The sequence below is a fragment of the Rhincodon typus genome, chromosome 1 (assembly GCF_021869965.1).
Source record: "Rhincodon typus isolate 14 chromosome 1, sRhiTyp1.1, whole genome shotgun sequence".
NCBI lineage: Eukaryota > Metazoa > Chordata > Chondrichthyes > Orectolobiformes > Rhincodontidae > Rhincodon > Rhincodon typus.
Genome location: NC_063332.1, coordinates 51,758,123 through 51,776,680, shown reverse-complemented (window position 1 = coordinate 51,776,680; position 18,558 = coordinate 51,758,123).

Sequence of the window (18,558 nt, the reverse complement as noted above, 5' to 3'; positions counted from 1 at the left end):
CTTTCTGGCTTCCATACTTGAATCTTATGACTTTAACAATGTGTTTCCTAAGGTTGGAGAAGTGATTTTGTGCAACTATCAGTATATTCACCTGTGATTCTTTGAAAAGGCACAAACCAGTTCAAAAATCTAAAAGCACATCTGATTTAAAGAAGAACTTACTTCAAAATTTAGCCTTGCTGAAGGCTACAATTCATTTTTGCAACCAGTCCTTCTGCACATCCTTCTCGTGGACCGTTTGGAACCAATGTACTATCTTAGAGGAGATTAACGTAAAAGAATCTCACAAAACAGTTTTAAATGTTTATTCTGCCACAGGATCTTAGCTTCTGTTGTTTGAATGCATTTCCAAGTAAATAAGCTACAACCCCATCTGCACCTGAGAAATTATCCTGGAAAAACATTCATTAGCAATTTTAGATTGTCCTGTGCATGTGTCTTTCAATACTGGCTCTTGATTCAGCAGTTGGTCAGCCTTTAATTATGATGGTTTCCTTAGCATTTTTCAACAAAAGACAAAGCTTTGATTCCATGTCTCAAGGGTAGGTGCTGAAATTCCAGTTTGAATTTAGAAAGATTGAACATAAGTGCATTTGAAATTGTACAGTTCTATTGAGGTCAAAAAAAATCAGCCTACTTTTGGCAGCAAGAAATTGTTTGAAAATTGATCCCTCAAAGCACATTCCACATTTACTCCTCAGTCTAATATCTCCGGGATTCAGTAATCCAAATCTAAAACTGGTAATTATTTTGGCTTTTCAGTGAATTTGTAACATTATTTTAGGAGCACTCCTATTTTATGTAGAGAGCACCCAACTTGTCCTGAACCCATTCCATTATTTGAAACATTTTTTAAGTTTAAGTTGGCCTGAATGTTCTATATTCTCTGCAAGAAAAATGCTTAGGTGTTTTGAGCATAGTTCAAGATATTGGGCAAAGCAGATTGTGTGATTTAGGAGAAACCATTTCTGCTGATTGGGTATCTAGGACTATTGGGGTTATTCTAAAAAAATACTGGAGGCAGGTGTTTTAGAAGTGGGATTAGGCTGTGGTTCCACCCATAAACAGATACAGCAGTTTGGAAAATCCTTTCATAATTGACAATAGATGAATTGTTAATTTTAAGATTGAGATTCATAGATTTATTTTTAACAGAGCATAAGGGAGCATCAGGCAAAGATATATATGCAGTTAGGTCACAGATCAAAGAAAAGCTCACTGAATGGCAGAAGAGGTTCCAGTGGCTAAGTGGCCTACAACTTTTATGGTATGTCTATGGCAGGTATTCCATTCTTCTTCAGTTTGGATTTGTTGGCTGTAAAGATTTCCAGACATTAAATCAGATTCATAATTCTATGGGACCTGATTTCCAAATGAATATATTGTAAGAAAATGCCAGCTTAACGTATTACTATCGTTTCAAATTTTAACGTGTTTTCCTGATGAGGCTGATAACAGATACATCCATCTTTGCTAAAGTGGCCTTGTTCATGTGTGACCCAGGCATTTTGTAGATTGTTGTAGTGGCAATTATAGAACTGGACATCCAGCAAAATCCCAATGAGTTGAATACTGGTGATTTACCTACAAATGTGTGTCGAGCAGATCTTCATAAAAGAAAAAAATAAACAATGTGGCAAAGATTTGTCGCAAGCCAGAGAACTAGAAAAGATTTAAATATCTTTTTTTGATCAAAAAAGTCATAAAGAGGGAAAAAATAAACTTTGAGGTTAAACTTGCAAGTAATGTTTAGATAATAAGAGCTTCTTTAAATATGTAGAAAGGAGGGAAGAGGTCAAAGTTAATATAGGCCCTTTGGAATCTAAGGCTTGGGAAATAAAAATGGGAACCAGGAAATGGCAGAGGGGTTGAATGAATACTTTGCATCAGACTTCACAGTAGAAGTTACTAATATCATCCCAAAATTACTAAATAAATCAAGGGGCAAAAGGAGGAGACAAAATAAGTACAATTACTAGTGTAATGATTGTATTGAGGTCGGCCAGGTGGACCTCATAGAATATGAGTTCCCTGATTGGGGCTGTTAATCTGGTCCAATCAGAGAGCCCTGGCTGACAAATAAGAACAGGAGTGTCAGTTTACATTGAGAGATCACTCTGAGGGAGCTGGATCACTGTCAAGGACTCTCCATGTGTAAATAAAGTGTTTCTTGGTAATGAAATAACAGTCTTTGTGGAGTATTTCAGTGGCTATGAGAGAAAAGCACACTCCTGAAGAACATTAGTTTACAACAGTTGTCTTTGAGTGAGGGTAAGCATTTTTGGCATCATACTGTTATTTGGGCAGCTTGACCCATTTGATTCTGCTATCAAAGACTGCCCTGGTATGTGGAAAGAATGTGTTATTTTTTCCAGGCAAATAACATTGGGGCAGATGAAAAGCAATGAATAATTCTCCTGACAGCTTGTGGACCCGTAGCTTTTTCAGTTATTACAAGCCTAACTTTCTCTGAGACACCGGATAGTAAAAACTTTCAAGAGTTGATGAATTTAGTTAAGAAATATTAATAGCCCAAGCCTCCTCTAATTCTGAGATGCTGTCAGTTTTACTCAGCAATTTAAGAACCAGGGCAACCAGGTTAAGAAGACTGATAGAGGCATCTGAATTTGGTTTAACCCTGATGAGACACTGAGAAACCATTTGGTATTTGGGATTAATGATGTAGCCATGCAAAAGCGCCTACAAGCTGAAGCTCAACTGGACTTCAAACAAGCACAGCAACTGGCTTTATCACTGGAAAATGTGGCAAGTGGAGCATAAGACTTGCTGAGCATTCTGATGGAAGTAGACACCCTCACCAGTCCGACTGAGCTTGGGGAGTACCAATTGAGTAAAGGTAATTGTATAGCCTTAATCAGGACATATCCTGAACAGAGGGACTCCAAATCAGCCCACAGCAAAATCCCAAAATGAAGCCACGTCTTGGCCAAATGGTTGAACTTTTTTTTCAGATCTGAGTCAGCAAGCCATTGTCGTTGCAAGCCAGTGTGTGGACTCCAGATAGCAAAAGAGCCCCATTGGACCTAAATTGAGTCAGGGAACACACAGGCCGGTATCCAGGAGAATGCACACCTTGGAAAATCCACCTACATCTGGTTTGCAATAGGTAAATTGCTTTGCAACATCCAAATCAGAACCAAAATAAACATCTAGTTAAAACATTTAGTTCTAATGGAGGTTGATACTGGCGCAGCTATTTCAATGATTGCAGAACCAGTCTTTAATAAAATTCAGAGATAACACGGTGTAGAGCTGGATGAACACAGCAGGCCAAGTAGCATCATAGGAGCAGGAAGGCTGACGTTTCGGGCCTAGACCCTTCTTCAGAAAATCTGGAGGGTAACTTCGTCAGGGTAGGCATCCTTAGAAGAGGCTTCGCAGTGGGGTTAAAATTGTAACAGAGATAGTAGGAACTGCAGATGCTGGAGAATCTGAGATAACACGGTGTAGAGCTGGATGAACACAGCAGGCCAAGCAACATCATAGGAGCAGGAAGGCTGACATTTCGGGCCTAGACCTTCTTCAGAAAAATAAAATTCACTCTGGACTCCAACCCTTCAGTTTGCCCAAGACCTCAGCTAGACTGATAACCTATAACGGGGAACCTTTACAGATTAAGGATACAACTTCAGTCCCGGTCTCTTATGAGAAGCAGATGCTTCAGTTACATCAAATGTAGTAAAAAGTTCGGGCCCAAGCCTGATGGGGTGAAATTGGTTGAGAAAGATTCATCTACATTGGCCCTATGTTTTTCAATTAGGAAATGGCTGCCTGAGTGAAGCCCAAGAAGTTTTTCAGGAATGTCTGTGGACTATCAAAGCAGCCAAGGCCACCTTGCATGTTAACCAGGAATCAATCCCACAATTATACAAGGCCTGACCAGTGCCATTTGCCTTACGGGTGAAAGTAAAAAGGGCAGAAATCAGAGCTGGAAAGCAAAGTAATCATCAAACCAGCCCAGTCTACAGTTTGGGCAGCACTGGTCGTACTGATTGTGAAGCCCGATGGGTCAATTCACCTTTGAGGGGATTTTAAACAAACTGTAAACTGCTTTTCACAGCTGGATAAATACCCAATTCTTCTTAGGGGATTTATACTCAAAGCTGGTGGGGGGCTTGCTGTCCTTCATGAAGCTGGACATGAGCCATGTGTGCTTGCAATTGAGGTTAGATGAGGATTCCCAGAAGTATGCTGCCCATTAAGGTTTCTAACAATATACGAGCCTGCCATTTGGGGTATCAACAGCTTGTGCAATTTTTCAGCAGCTGCTGGAGAATATATTATATTCTACCACAGGTCGCTATTTATCTGGATGACTGTTAATAGCAGGGAAGACCAACAAAGGAGATTAGAAAATTTCAACATAGTCCTTAGACATTTCTCCCAGGCGAGCGTATGCTTTAGAAGAGATAAATATGTTTTCCAGGAACTCCAAGGGGCCAATTTGGCTTGCGAGTCAACAAGACCACATTACACCCACTGAAAGATAAAGTGACGATGATCAAAGGTACTCCAGACCCCACGTCTGTACCGGAGCTTAGGTCTTTCCTTGGGCTGGTGAATGATAATGGAAAGTTCATACATAACCCAGCCTCCATTCTGGCACATTTGCATCAACTGTTAAAAAAGGGTCAGACTTGGAAATGGTTGCATAGCCAAGCCATAGCTTTCAGGGAAGTGAAAAAACAGCTTTCATGTTGGCACACTATGATCCCAAGCGAGATCTACTATTGACATTTGATGCCTCCTCATACAGAATCAGGGAAGTATTAGCTCATAGGTGCCCCAAAGGAGAGGTATGCTCAATGGCATATGCATCCAGGACTTTGGCTAACATGAAATTAGATGAAATTAACATTGCATAGATAGGGGCAGAAAGTTTGGCAGTCATATTTGGAGTTAGGAAGTTTCACCAATACCTTTATGGATGTAAATTTGTAATAAACATGGACCACAAACCCCTGCTAGGTATACTTAAAGGGGACAAGACAGTGCTGCCCACACCTTCAAGTCGAATTCAGTGGTGGGTCTAATACTAAGTGCATGTAATTACAAGTTGAAACATCGTCCAAGAGGCCAAGTAGCAAATATGGATATTTTGGCATCCCTCCTGCTACCAGATACATCACCCATGACACTGTCACTGGAAGAGTCTGCAATGGTTTTAAATTTTCTGGACACAATTCCAGTCACAGCTGAAATTATCAGATTTTGGATGCAGAAATATCTGGTTCTGGCAAAACTAAACAAGCTGGTGGTGATGGGGGAAACCAAAGGGCCGTCACAACCAGAATTGGACCCAGAGAGACCAGATCACAGTAGAGGATGGTATATTATTATGGGGAGTAAGAGTGATTGTCCCGAGCAAAGATTGCCGCCAGATACTGTCTGAACTCCACCGGGGTTATCCAGGAGTTTCCAAAATGAACATATTGGTGAGAAGTTATGACTGATGGCCAGGATTGGAAGCAGACACAGTCAATTTGTGGGGCAGTGCCCAAAATGCCACCAAGGACAAATATCACCACCACCAGTTCCTCCATATTCATGGGAATGGCTGGGTAAACCCTGGACTCAGTTACACATCGACTGTACAGGACCATTCATGGGCTTAATGTTCTTCGTCATTGTGGATGCCCATTCAAAATGGCTGGACACGTATGGAGGTCATTTGTTAAACATGGGGATGATGATAGAAAAACTACCCGCATCTTTTGCGATACATGGACTTCCGAAAGTGTTGGTCACAGATAATGGGCCATGGTATATAAGCAAGGAATTTGAGTATTTCCTCAGGTCAAATGACGGTTGACATATAAGGACAGCTCCATACCAACCATCATTCAATAGTCTGGCAGAAAGAGAAGTCCGAAGGCAGGCTTTGAGTATTTCCTCAGGTCAAATGACGGTTGACATATAAGGACAGCTCCATACCAACCATCATTCAATAGTCTGGCAGAAAGAGAAGTCCGAAGGCAGGCTTAAAGAAACGTTTGGGATAGTCAGAACTGCAGATGCTGGATTCAGAGATAACGAAGTGTGGAGCTGGAGGAACACAGCAGGCCAGACAGCATCAAAGGAACAGGAAAGTTGACGTTTCGGGTCAGAATTCTTCTTCAGAAATTGGGAGGGGGAAGGGAGCTCAGAAATAAATAGAGAGAGGAGGGGTGGGGCTCGGGAAGGCAGGTGGGATGGTGATAGGTGAGTGCAGGTAGGCAGTGGTGGGGATTGGTCAGTGAAGTGGGAGGAGTGGATAGGTGGGAGAGAAGATGGACAGGTTGCGTCAAGTCAAGGAGGCGGGATTGAGAGGGAGGCTTAGTCATGGGATGAGGCCGGAGGTGGGGAGATTTTGAAACTGGTAAAATCCACATTCAGGCCCTCGGGCTGTAGGCTCCCAAGGTGGAATATGAGGTGCTGCTTCTCTAGTTTGCAGGTGGCATCATTGTGACACTGGAGGAGTCCCAGAAACAGTTTAGAGCTTTACTAGATACCAAACTGTCTGGTTCCTATTTGATTATAGGACCATTCCTCATGCAACTACAGGGTTAGTTCCAGCTGAGTTACTAATGGGGAGAAGACTCTGCACCAGGGTAAATCTGATGTTCCTGGACATGTCGGGGGAGAAGGTGAGGGGTGGGGGTGGGGAGCTGGGAGCTCCGGCTGACAGATACACACAGGAGTGTCAGACATCCTGTTCATATTGAGAGCTGGCTTTGAGGGAGCTGGATCAGTGTCAAGGAGTCTCCATGTGTATACAAAGGGTCCCATGGTGACAGATACCAACCTCTATGGAGTTATTTCACCACAGAAAAACTGATAGGGAAACTAATCGGGCTAAAGACTGATAAGTCCACTGGACTTGATGGGAGGATCCTAATCCCAGGATATTAAAATAAGTAGCTACAGAGCTAATGAAAACTGCCACTATGAGACTTTATTTAAAAAAAGGAATGGAGACCAAAAAAAAATCTTGTAACTTATTGCTGGTTAGCTAAGCATCTCTGTTGGGAAATTGTTTGAGTCTGTTGTAAAGGAAGTAGCAACAGGTCATTGTAAAATACAAGACAACAAGGTGCAGGGCTGGATGAACACAGCAGGTCAAGCAGCATCATAGGAGCAGAGAGGCTGACATTTCGGGCCTAGACCCTTCATCAGAAAAGGGGGAGGGGAAGGGGGTTCTGAAATAAATAGGGAGAGAGTGGGAGGCGGATAGAAGAGGGATAGAGGAGAGGATAGGTGGAGAGGAAACAAACAGGTCGAAGAGGCGGGGATGGAGCCAGTAAAGGTGAGTGTAGGTGGGGAGTTAGGGAGGGGATAGGTCAGTCCAGGGAGGACGGACAGGTCAAGGGGGCGGGATGAGGTTAGTCGGTAGGAGATGGAGGTGCGGCTTGAGGTGGGAGGAGGGGATAGGTGGGAGGAAGAACAGGTTAGGGAGGCAGGGACGAGCTGGACTGGTTTTGGGATGCGGTAGGGGGAGGGGAGATTTTGAAACTTGTGAAATCCACATTGATACCATTGGGCTGCAGGGTTCCCAAGCGGAATATGAGTTGCTGTTCCTGCAACCTTCGGGTGGCATCGTTGTGGCACTGCAGGAGGCCCAGGATGGACATGTCGTCTGAGGAATGGGAGGGGGAGTTGAAATAGTTCGCGACTGGGAGGTGCAGTTGTTTATTGTGAACCGAGCATAGGTGTTCTGCAAAGCGGACCCCGAGCCTCCGCTTGGTTTCCCCGATGTAGAGGAAGCCACACCGGGTACAGCGGATGCAGTATACCACATTGGCAGATGTGCAGGTGAACATCTGCTTGATGTGGAAAGTCTTCTTGGGGCCTGGGATTGGGGTGAGGGAGGAGGTATGGGGGCAGGTGTAGCACTTCCCGCGGTTGCAGGGAAAAGTGCCGGGTGTGGTGGAGCTGGAGGGGAGTGTGGAGCGGACAAGGGAATCACGGAGAGAGTGGTCCCTCCGGAAAGCAGATAGGGGTGGGGAGGGAAAGATGTCTTTGGTGGTGGGGTCGGATTGCAGATGGCGGAAGTGTCGGAGGATGATGCGTTGGATCCGGAGGTTGGTGGGGTGGTACGTGAGGATGAGGGGGATTCTTTTTTAGTTCTTATTGCGTGGACGGGGTGTGAGGGATGAGTTGTGGGAGATGTGGGAGACACGGTTGAGGGCATTCTCAACCACTGAAGGGGGGAAGTTACGGTCCTTGAAAAACGAGGACAACTGAGATGTACGGGAGTGGAATGCCTCATCCTGGGAGCAGATGCGGCAGAGGCGAAGGAATTGGGAATAGGGGATAGCATTTTTGCAGGAAGGTGGGTGGGAGGAGGAGTATTCTAGGTAGCTGTGGGAGTCAGTGGGCTTGAAATGAATATTGGTTTCTAGGTGGTTGCCCGATATGGAGACAGAGAGTTCCAGGAAGGGGAGAGAGGTGTTAGAGATGGTCCAGGTAAACTTAAGGTTGGGGTGGAAGGTGTTCGTGAAGTGGATGAACTGTTCGAGCTCCTCGTGGGAGCACGAGGCGGCGCCGATACAGTAACGGAGGAAGAGGTGGGGTTTGGGGCCGGTGTAGGTACGGAAGAGGGATTGTTCCACGTGAAATACAAGATGTGTTCAAACAGAGTCAACATGGCTTCATGAAGTGGAAATCATCCCTGACGAATTTATTAGAATTCTTTGAAGAGGAAACAAGCAGGATTGATAAAAAGGAAACAGTGGGTGTAATATACTTGGAGTTGAAGAAGGCTTTTGAGAAGGTACAACATATTAGGCTAGTTATTAGGATATGAGCCTGTTGTACAGTAGCATGGATGGAAGACAGGCTAACTAATACATGACAGAGAGTGGGAGAAGGAGGCGCATTTTCAGGATAGCAACTTGTAACTTGTGGAGTGCCACAGGGTTCAGTGCTGGGGCCACAGTTCTTTAGAATATATGTTCATAACTTTGGCAAGGAAAGCGAATGTGCTCTAGGCAAGCTTGACAATGATAGAAAAATAGATAGGAAGGCAAGTGCTGAGGACAACTGAAAAGAGTTTGCAAAGGGGTCTAGACAGATTAAGCCTATGTGGAAACTTTAGAGATGGTGCAGAGGAGATTAACCAGGATGCTGCCTGGACCAGAGGGCAGGTCTTGTGAGGAAAGACTGAGGGAGCTAGGGCTTTTCTCATTGGAACAAAGGAGGCTGAGAGTTGACTTGATAGAAGTGTACAAGATGATGAGAGGCATAGATAGAGTGGATAGTCAGAGTCTTTTTCCCAGGGCGGAAATGACTATTACGGGGGTGGAGCGGGGCATAATTTTAAGGTGATTGGAGGAAGGTATAGGGCAGATGTCAGAGGTAGGTTCTTCACACAAAGAGTGGTGGGCATGTGGAATGCGCTGCTGGCAGTGGTAGTGGAGTCAGATACTTTAGAGACTTTTAAGCGACTCTTGGATAGGCACATGGAGGATAGTAAAATGTAGGGTATGCGGGCTAGATTGATCTTAATAGGATAATAGGTCGGCACAACATTGTGGGCCGAAGGGCTTGTACTGTGCTGTACTGCTCTATGTTCTACGTTCTATGTTAATCCACATTCCTGCTTTTGCTACAAAAGTGGATAACCTCACATTTATCCCTATTATCGATCATCTCCCATAGATTTGCCCACCCACTCACTCAACTTGCCCAAATCACATTGAAGCAAACATTTGCTGGAGAAACCCTTTGGATTGAAAGAAAGCAGAGTTAATGTTTCGAGTTCTGTGACTCTTCTTCAGCATCTGCACTTCTTTGTTTTATCACACTTGAGGCATCACTGCATCCTTCTCACACTTCATCCTCCCTCCCAGCTTTGTGTCATCTGCAAATTTGGAGATATCACATTTAGTTCCCTCATCTAAATCACTAATATATATTGTAAATTGCTGGGTCCAAGCACTGACCCCCATCGTATCCATGTGGTCACTACATGCCACTCAGAAAATAGCCCAGTTATTCTGACTCTTTGTTTCCTGTCTGCCAGCCTCTTCTCCACCCATGTCAGTAGATGATCTTCGATCCCGTGTGCTTTAATTTTAGATGCTAGTTTCTCATGTGGACATATATTGAAAGGCTTCTGACAATTCAAGTAAACCACATCCACTGGTGCCTCCTGATCAACTCTACCAATTACATCTTCAAGAAATTCCAACAGATTTGTCAAACATGATTTCCCTTTTGTAATTCCAAGCTGACACTGTCCAATCTTATCACTGTATTCTAAGTGGTCTGATGTTAATTCTTTTATAATGAACTCTAGCATTTTCCCTCTGACTAATGCCAGGCTAACTAGCCTGTGATTTGCTGTTTTCTATCTACCTCCTTTTCTAAATAGTGGAGTTACATTAGCAAACCTCCAGTCCATCGGAACTGTTCCACGGTCTATAGAATCTTGAAAGATGACCACTAATGCATCTGCTATTTCAAGGACCGGTTTCCTAATTACTCTGGGATGTAGATTGTTGGGCTCTGGGGATTTGTCAGCCTTTAATCCCATCAGTTTCCCCATTTTCCTATTCTTACCGATTTCCTGCACTTTATCTGTCTTCCTAGACCATGTATTACCCAACTGTTTGTGAACATTAGTTGTGTCCTCTTTTGTGAAGACAGAATCAAATTTGTATTTAATTTGTTTGGCATCTCTTTGTTCCCATTATAACTTCCCCTGTTTCTTATTGTACGGGACCTACATTTATCTTCATAAACCTGCAGACACTTTTACATTCTGTTTATGTGTTCCCTGCAAGCTTACTCTCATGCTCTATTTTTTCCTCTTAATCCCTTTGTCCACCTTTGCTGAAATCTAGACTGTTCCCAATCCTCAGTTCTACGGTGTTCTGAGGAAGGGTCACTGGATCCAAAACGTTAACTCTGATTTCCTCTTCACAGATGCTGCCAGACCTGCTGAGCTTTTCCAACAACTTCTGTTTTTGTTCCTCAGTTCTACTGCTCTGTCTGGTCAATTTGTATGCTTCTTCCTTTGCTCTTATATTATCCCTAATTTCCCTCGTTAGCTGTAACTGGGTCACATTTCTCAAAACCATTTCTTTGAGCCATTTAGTTAAATCTTCACTAATCATGTGACAGATCATTTGGAGCAGTTCTCTTCCTGCTCCTGCACCACTTGCTTTGGCATTTCCCATGGATCTATCTGTGACTCCATGCCATTTCTCATCTACATGCTACTCCGAGCAATATCAGCCAAAGGCACAGCATTACTTTTCACCTGTTCGCTGTGAACACCGCCTCTCTTAAATCTTCCATGTGGTTAAGTTATCAGTCTGTTTATCTAACATCCAATAAAGGATGAGAAGATACTTCCTGCAATTAAAGATGGAAGACTGAAGCCAATATTAACAACCCCTGGTCCAAACTCCTAGGCAGTGTATTGACTTCATTCTTCTCTCCAGCAACACATTGAAATTAAACTAATCTGTTATGACCTTGATGTTACTTTTGAGCCTGTGATGAGATTCCGGCCTCATATTTGTGCCATTTCTAAGATGACTTATTTGCACTTCAAAAACATTGCCCAACTTTACCCGATAGCAGCTGCTGAAATACTCAACCTTTCCTTAATTACCGATGGAGTTGACTGTTCCAACACACTCCTGGCTGATCTCTTACTTTCTACCCTCCATTATCTTGAGATCATCTAATACTCCGTTGCCTGAGTCTTAACTCTCAACAAGTTCTGTTCACCCAAACTCTGGTGCTTGCTGACTTACTTTGGGCCCTGATCAAGCAAAGTCTGAATTTTAACATTTTCATCTGTGCTTTGAAATCTCTGTTGGCCTTGCCGTACTCCATCTCCTTAAATAACTTCAACTCCACAAATCTCTGAGATATCTTTGCTCCTCTGAGTCTGGGTCTGTACATTCACTATTAGGGTGGCTCAGTGGCTCAGTGGTTAGCACTGCTGCCTCACAGTACCAGATTCCTGGGTTCAATTCCACCCTTGCACAACTGTCTGTGTGGAATCTGCACATTCTCCTTGTGACTGCATGGGTTTCCTCTGGGTGCTCTGGTTTCCTCCCACAGTCCAAAGATGTGCAGATTAGGTAGATTAGCTATGCTAAAATTTCCCCTAGTGTTCAGGGATTAGGGGGATGGGTCTGGGTGGGATGCTCTGAGGGTCAGTGTGGACTTGTTGGGCTGAAGGGTCTGCTCCCACACTGTAGGGAATCTATGAACAATAAATGTACCCCCATTATAAACAGTGCTTTCCACTGCCATGGCTGCACACTCTGGAATTTCTTTCTTATACCTCTTGCCTCTCTATCTCACTTTAATCATTTAAGTCACTTCTTAAAATTTATCTCTGATCAACGTTTTCTTCACCTGGTCTCACATCTTGGTGCTATATTTTGTGAAGTACCTTGGGACATTTATTATGCTAATAGCATCATGTAACTAAGTATAAACCAAAAGAACTGCAGGATGCTGTAAATCAGGAACAAAAACAAAGTTGCTGGAAAAGCTCAGCAGGTCTGGCAGCATCTGTGAAGGAAAAAACAGAGTTAATGTTTCGGGTCCGGTGACCATTTAGTTTAGATGTAACTAAATATATTGTTCTTCTTGTATCTGTAATTTGCCTCCATTTTGCTTCAAACATTCTTCATAAATTTACCCAATGAAAATCTGTCATCCTCAACCTTGAAAATACCAGTTTTCCTAAAATGGCCCATTTCCCAGTCTATATCTCAGAGTTTGGCAGGCAAATCGCAAATGTTAATGTAGGCCAAGAATAATTACTTAATCACCATTTTCCATGGGAAAGAAGACAAAGCAGCAAAAAGGGTGCACAATATTTATCAATTGGCAATGTTTTCGATAGCAGGCCACCAGGGCTCCTGATACATGTGACTGCACCATGAGCTCTTTTAAAAAAAATCCAAATTTCATCTCTTCAAAGTGGAAATGCAAAAATTTGGACACGCAAATTGCACACCTGTTCTGATGAATCTCAGATGCAGAACGTACAAACTAAAGAGTAAAAACAAAATCAAGGTTTTCTTGAGGTTCATGCCCTTGCTTCCCAGAAATGTTGTTGCATGCATCAGAGTGTTTGAAACATAGACACATTGAAACTAGAAGAAAGAGTAGACCCTTTGACCCTTCGAACCCGGTCTACTATTCAATGTGATCATGGCTGATCCTCAATCTCAATGCCATGTTCCTGCTTTCTCTACAGTAGGATTGATGCAACCTTCGGTGCTGTGGATGTGAGATGACCCTCAATGCTGTACTCTAACTTTGGAAAGACCTCGCTTGAAGAAAAACGTGTAGCCAATTGCAAAGACAGTAACTTAAAATGCAGGCAGATCAAACTCAGAGGCATAAACCTGCAACTTGCGTTTTGTGTAAGATGTTGTTACACAAACAAATGTAGCAGTCAGTGAAGAAGGAAGACATGAAGTTATGATCTGAATTTACTCTGATTTATTATCTCTGACTTAATTGATTTCGACCACCCTAATGGAAACTTGATAAGCATTGGGACACACACACACACCTCCCCCAGATATTGAGATACAATGATCATGTGGGAATTTCCTGTCAAATATTGAGATGGGGCCTTTGGAGGATCCCAATTTATGTGCCTGGATAGTAAAACCATTACTAACTCTTGGATAATGAACATCTATGACTGCTCGCCAATTTCTCTCCCCATTCTCAGATTACGTGCAATCGAATCCCTGACTTATGCTCTGTGACACTCTGACCGCTCTCTGACCACCTCACTATCCTCCAACCCAATATGACCAACCTGTAACCAGTCAATGATGCACCCCTGACCTGTCTACACCTATCACTTGGCAAAATATCAAACCCCAACAACAGTTCGAACTCACCCAACCAAATTCACCACCCAACTAAATCCTCAGCCCCTGATTACACCACATCACTCAACTATCCCCTAATCTGAGCATACCATCTTCTGATCCAAGCTACCCACATTACCAACCTTACTCTCTCACCCACTCATGTGCCACCCTATACTCTCGTCCGGCTTCCACTCACCTGGTAAGCCACCCGCCACTACAACTTCTTGTCCACCTGCCACCCCACCCCGTTCCAGTTACAATCCTATAACCTTACCCGCCTACTGCCTTAACTCCTCAATCAGCTGCCACCTTCCCTCCACAGCTTCTCAAAAGGGGCCTGAGGCATTGAAACGTTTTACTGACCAGAATCCAGCAGCTAGTGCTGTAAAACTGGGGCATGGCTTCTAAAAGGATTGCCTCAGCTACTCTCTGTGAGGATCCCTAGCCTTAGTGAGTTTGAGAGGATCATCCATTGGATTGGATGGAAAACTCAGAGACAGATCAGACTTTTGGGTTGGAAAAAGAGATTTCAATCTAGACCAAAGACTTGGGTCTATTAATTTACATTGCTTCCAACAAAACTTTAAGGATTAACCAATTAAGGCAAGAAGGGCTGTTTAAATATAATTATTAGAAAGTTTCTTAAAGGCAAAAAGTTACACATGACTGACTTAGAACCATGGCTTTTACAGCTTTATCCAATCACTCAACTGACTTAACAATAAGGTTTCACCCTCTCAAGCCACAATCTCTGACATGATGCCACTTGTAAAAGTTGACAATTGATTCTTGTCATGAGAGTTTTCACTACTTGGCTTAGCAGGAGAACATTACAGAATACTGGCACTTAACCACTCAGTGACTGAGAGACAGAGCATTCCTAATTAAATATCTGGTTCTAGATGTTGCAAAGTTAATTTGATTGTTTCTGAGTCACAATGCCACCTTGTTTCAGTATCTCGGATGACAATACAATGGAGTTGTTTCACACTGTCTCCTAATCTGATTTTGAATAACTTTTCTATTTACAGAGCCAGATACCGTGAGGTCATGATGTGTCCTTCCCAGTGACCTTTACCAGGGATCCGGAAGGCTCCATTGCTAGAAAAAGATGTCCGAAACTGGATTTCTCGGACAAACAAAGAACAAGCAAAGGACAATACAGCACAGGAACAGGCCCTTCAGCCCTCCAAGCCTGCGCCATCACATGTTGCCCTTCCATATTAAAACTGTCTTCACTTACAGGATCCGTATCTCTCTGCTCTCTTCCTATTCATGTATTCATCCAGGTGCTTCTTGAATGCTGCTATTGTGTCTGCTTCCACCACCTCCTCTGACAGCACATTCCAGGCACTCACCACCCTTTGTGTGAAAAAATTGCCTCGCACATTTCTTTTAAAAGTTACCCCTCGTACCTTGAACCTGTGTCCTTTGGTAATTGACCCCGCCACCCTGGGGAAAAAGTCTCGTACTTTCCACTCTATCCATGCCATTCACAATCTTATAAACTTCTACCAGGTTGCCTCTGAACCTCTTGTGTTCCAGTGAAAAAAGTACCTAGTCTATCCAAACTTTCTTCATAGCTAAAATCCACCATACCAGGCAACATCCTGGTAACCTTTTTCTATACACTCTCCAAAGCATCCACATCTTTCTGGTAGTGTGGTGACCAGAACTGTATGGAACATTCCAAGTGTGGCCTAACTAAAGTTCTATAAAGCTGTAGTATAACTTGCCTATCCTTATACTCAATGCCCCTTCCAATGAAGGATAACATTCCAATAGGCCTTTTCTACTACCTTATCTACCTGTGCTGCCACTTTCAGTGATCTGTGGACCTGCACACCCAGATCCCTCTGCATATCAATACTCCTAATGCTTCTGCCATTCACTGTGTAATTTCCACCTGTATGTGATCTTCCAAAATGCATCACCTCATACTAAATTCCATCTGCCATTTTTCTGCCCATGCCTCCAACAGATCTATATCCTGCTGTATGCTCTGACAATTTTCCTTACTATCGCAACTCCAACAATCCTTGTATCGTCCGCAAACTTACTAATTCGACCAGGTAATTTTCCTCCAAATCATTTATGTAGACTACGAACATCAGAGGTCCCAGCACTGTTCCCCGTGGAACACCACTAGTCACAACCCTCCATTCTGAAAAGCATCCTTCCATGCAACCCTCTGTCTCCTATGACTAGGCAAGTTCTGTACCCATCTTGCCAGCTCACCTTTGATACCATGTGACTTCACCTTTTGTACCAGTCTGCCATGAGGGACCTTGTCAAAGGCTTTACTGAAGTCCATGCAGATAACATCAACCACTTTTCCCTCATCAATCGTCTTCCTCACCTTTTCAAAAAACTTGATCACTTTCATAAGGCAAAACCTTCCCCAGCACAAAACCATGCTGTCTATCACTAATAAGTCTATTTGCTTATAAAATTGAATAGATCTTGTCCCTGAGAATCTTTTCCAATAATTTCCTTACCAATGGCGTGATACTGACAGGCCAGTAATTTCCAGGATTATCCTTGTTATCCTTCTTAAACAATAGGACAACATTGACTATTCTCCAGTCCTTTGGGACATCACCTGAGGCCAAAGATGATACAAAGATGTCCATCAATGCTCCAGCAATTTGTTCTCTTGGCTCCCTCAATATTCTGGGATGGATCCTATCAGGACCTGGGGACTAATCTACCTTAACACTTTTTAAGTTGTACAACGCCTCTTCCTTTTTAAAAGCAACTTGGATTAGAAACTCGACACTCTCTTCCCTGAGATCATCCTCCATCAATTCTTTCTCTTTGGTGAATATTAACACAAAGTATTTGTTTCGGACCTCACCTACCTCTTCTGGCTCCACTCATAGATTCCTTCCTTTGTCCAACCTTTTCCCTGGCTACCCTCTTGCTTTTTATATATGTATAAAAAAACTTGGGATTCATCTCAATCCTGTTTGCTAACGACTTTACATGACCCCTTTTAGCCCTTCTAATTCCTTGTTTAAGTTCTTTCCTACTTTTCTTATATATGGCAAGGGCTTCATCAGTTCCCATCCTCCCAGACCTTACGTATGCTTCCTTTTTCTTTTTGACCAAGGTCATAACATCCATGGTCATCCAAGGTTCACGTGACTTGCCGTACCTATCCTTCACCCTCGCAGGAACTTGCTGCTCCTGAACTCTTATCAACTGCCATTTAAAATATTCCCACATGTCTGAAATACACAGTTACAATCATTGAACTTAATTTTTAAGTGGAAATCCAGTCTTTCTACTATGAATTATCATTCATTAATTATAATTAAAACAAGATTAAAGTTTTGTATAATCATCTATCCCATAATATTACTAACATAATACAGTTATTTGATTCATACAAGTAGTTAACACAGAATATAAAATGGCTTCTTTACTCACATAGAGTCATAGTCATACAGTCATACAGCATGGAAACAGATCCTTCGGTCCAACTCGTCCGCACTGACCAGACATCCCAATCTGACCTAGTCTCATTTGCCATCATTTGGCCCATACCCCTCTAAAACCTTCCTGTTCATTTATCCATCCAGATGCCTTTTAAATGTTCTAATTGTACTGTCCTCCACCACTTCTTCTGGCAGCTTGTTCTATACATGCACCACCCTCTGCATGAAAATGTTGCCTCGCAGGTTCTTTTTATCTTTTTACTTTCTCACCTTAAACCTATGTCCTCTAGTTTCGGATTCCCCCACTCCATGAAAAAGACCTTGGCTCTTCACCCTTTCCATGCCATTCATGATTTTATAAACCTCTATAAGGTCACCCCTCAGCCTTCAACACTCCAGGGAGCATCAAAATGGCTCCTTTGATGATGTTGGCTATTCCAGAGGATAGAATATAAAAATGGTCAAGGTAAATTAAAGGTTAACCATCCAGGCCTCTCTACAGAACATAGCAAAGGTATTAAAGCAACAGGGTGGTATCTTACCTCCTGGATGGCAGGGTCAAGCATCGAATCCCTATAGTGTGGAAACAGGCTATTCGGCCCAACAAGTCCACACTGACCCTCAGAGCATCCCACCCAGACCCATTCCCCTATAACCCACCTAAGCTACATATCCCTGAACACTATGAGCAATTTAGCATGGCCAATCCACCTAGCCTGCACATCTTTGGACTGTGGGAGGAAACCAGAGCACCCGAAGGAAACCGACGCAGACACAGGGACAATGTGCAAACTCCACACAGACAGTCACCTGAGGGTGGAACTGAACCAGGGTTCCTGGTGCTGTGAGTCAGCAGTGCTAACTAATAAGTTACCATGCAGATGGAATAGTTACAACATAGAACATAGAACATTACAGCGCAGTACAGGCCCTTCGGCCCTTGATGTTGCGCCGACCTGTGAAACCAATCTGAAGCCCATCTAACCTACACTATTCTATTATCATCCACATGTTTATCCAATGACCATTTAAATGCCCTTAAAGTTGGTGAGTCAACTATTTTTGCAGGCAGGGCATTTCACGCCCTTACTACTCTCTGAGTAAAGAACCTACCTCTGACATCTGTCCTATATCTATCACCCCTCAATTTAAAGCTATGTCCCCTCGTGCTAGCCATCACCATGCGAGGAAAAAGGCTCCCACTGTCCACCCTATCTAATCCTCTCATCATCTTGTATGTCTCTATCAAG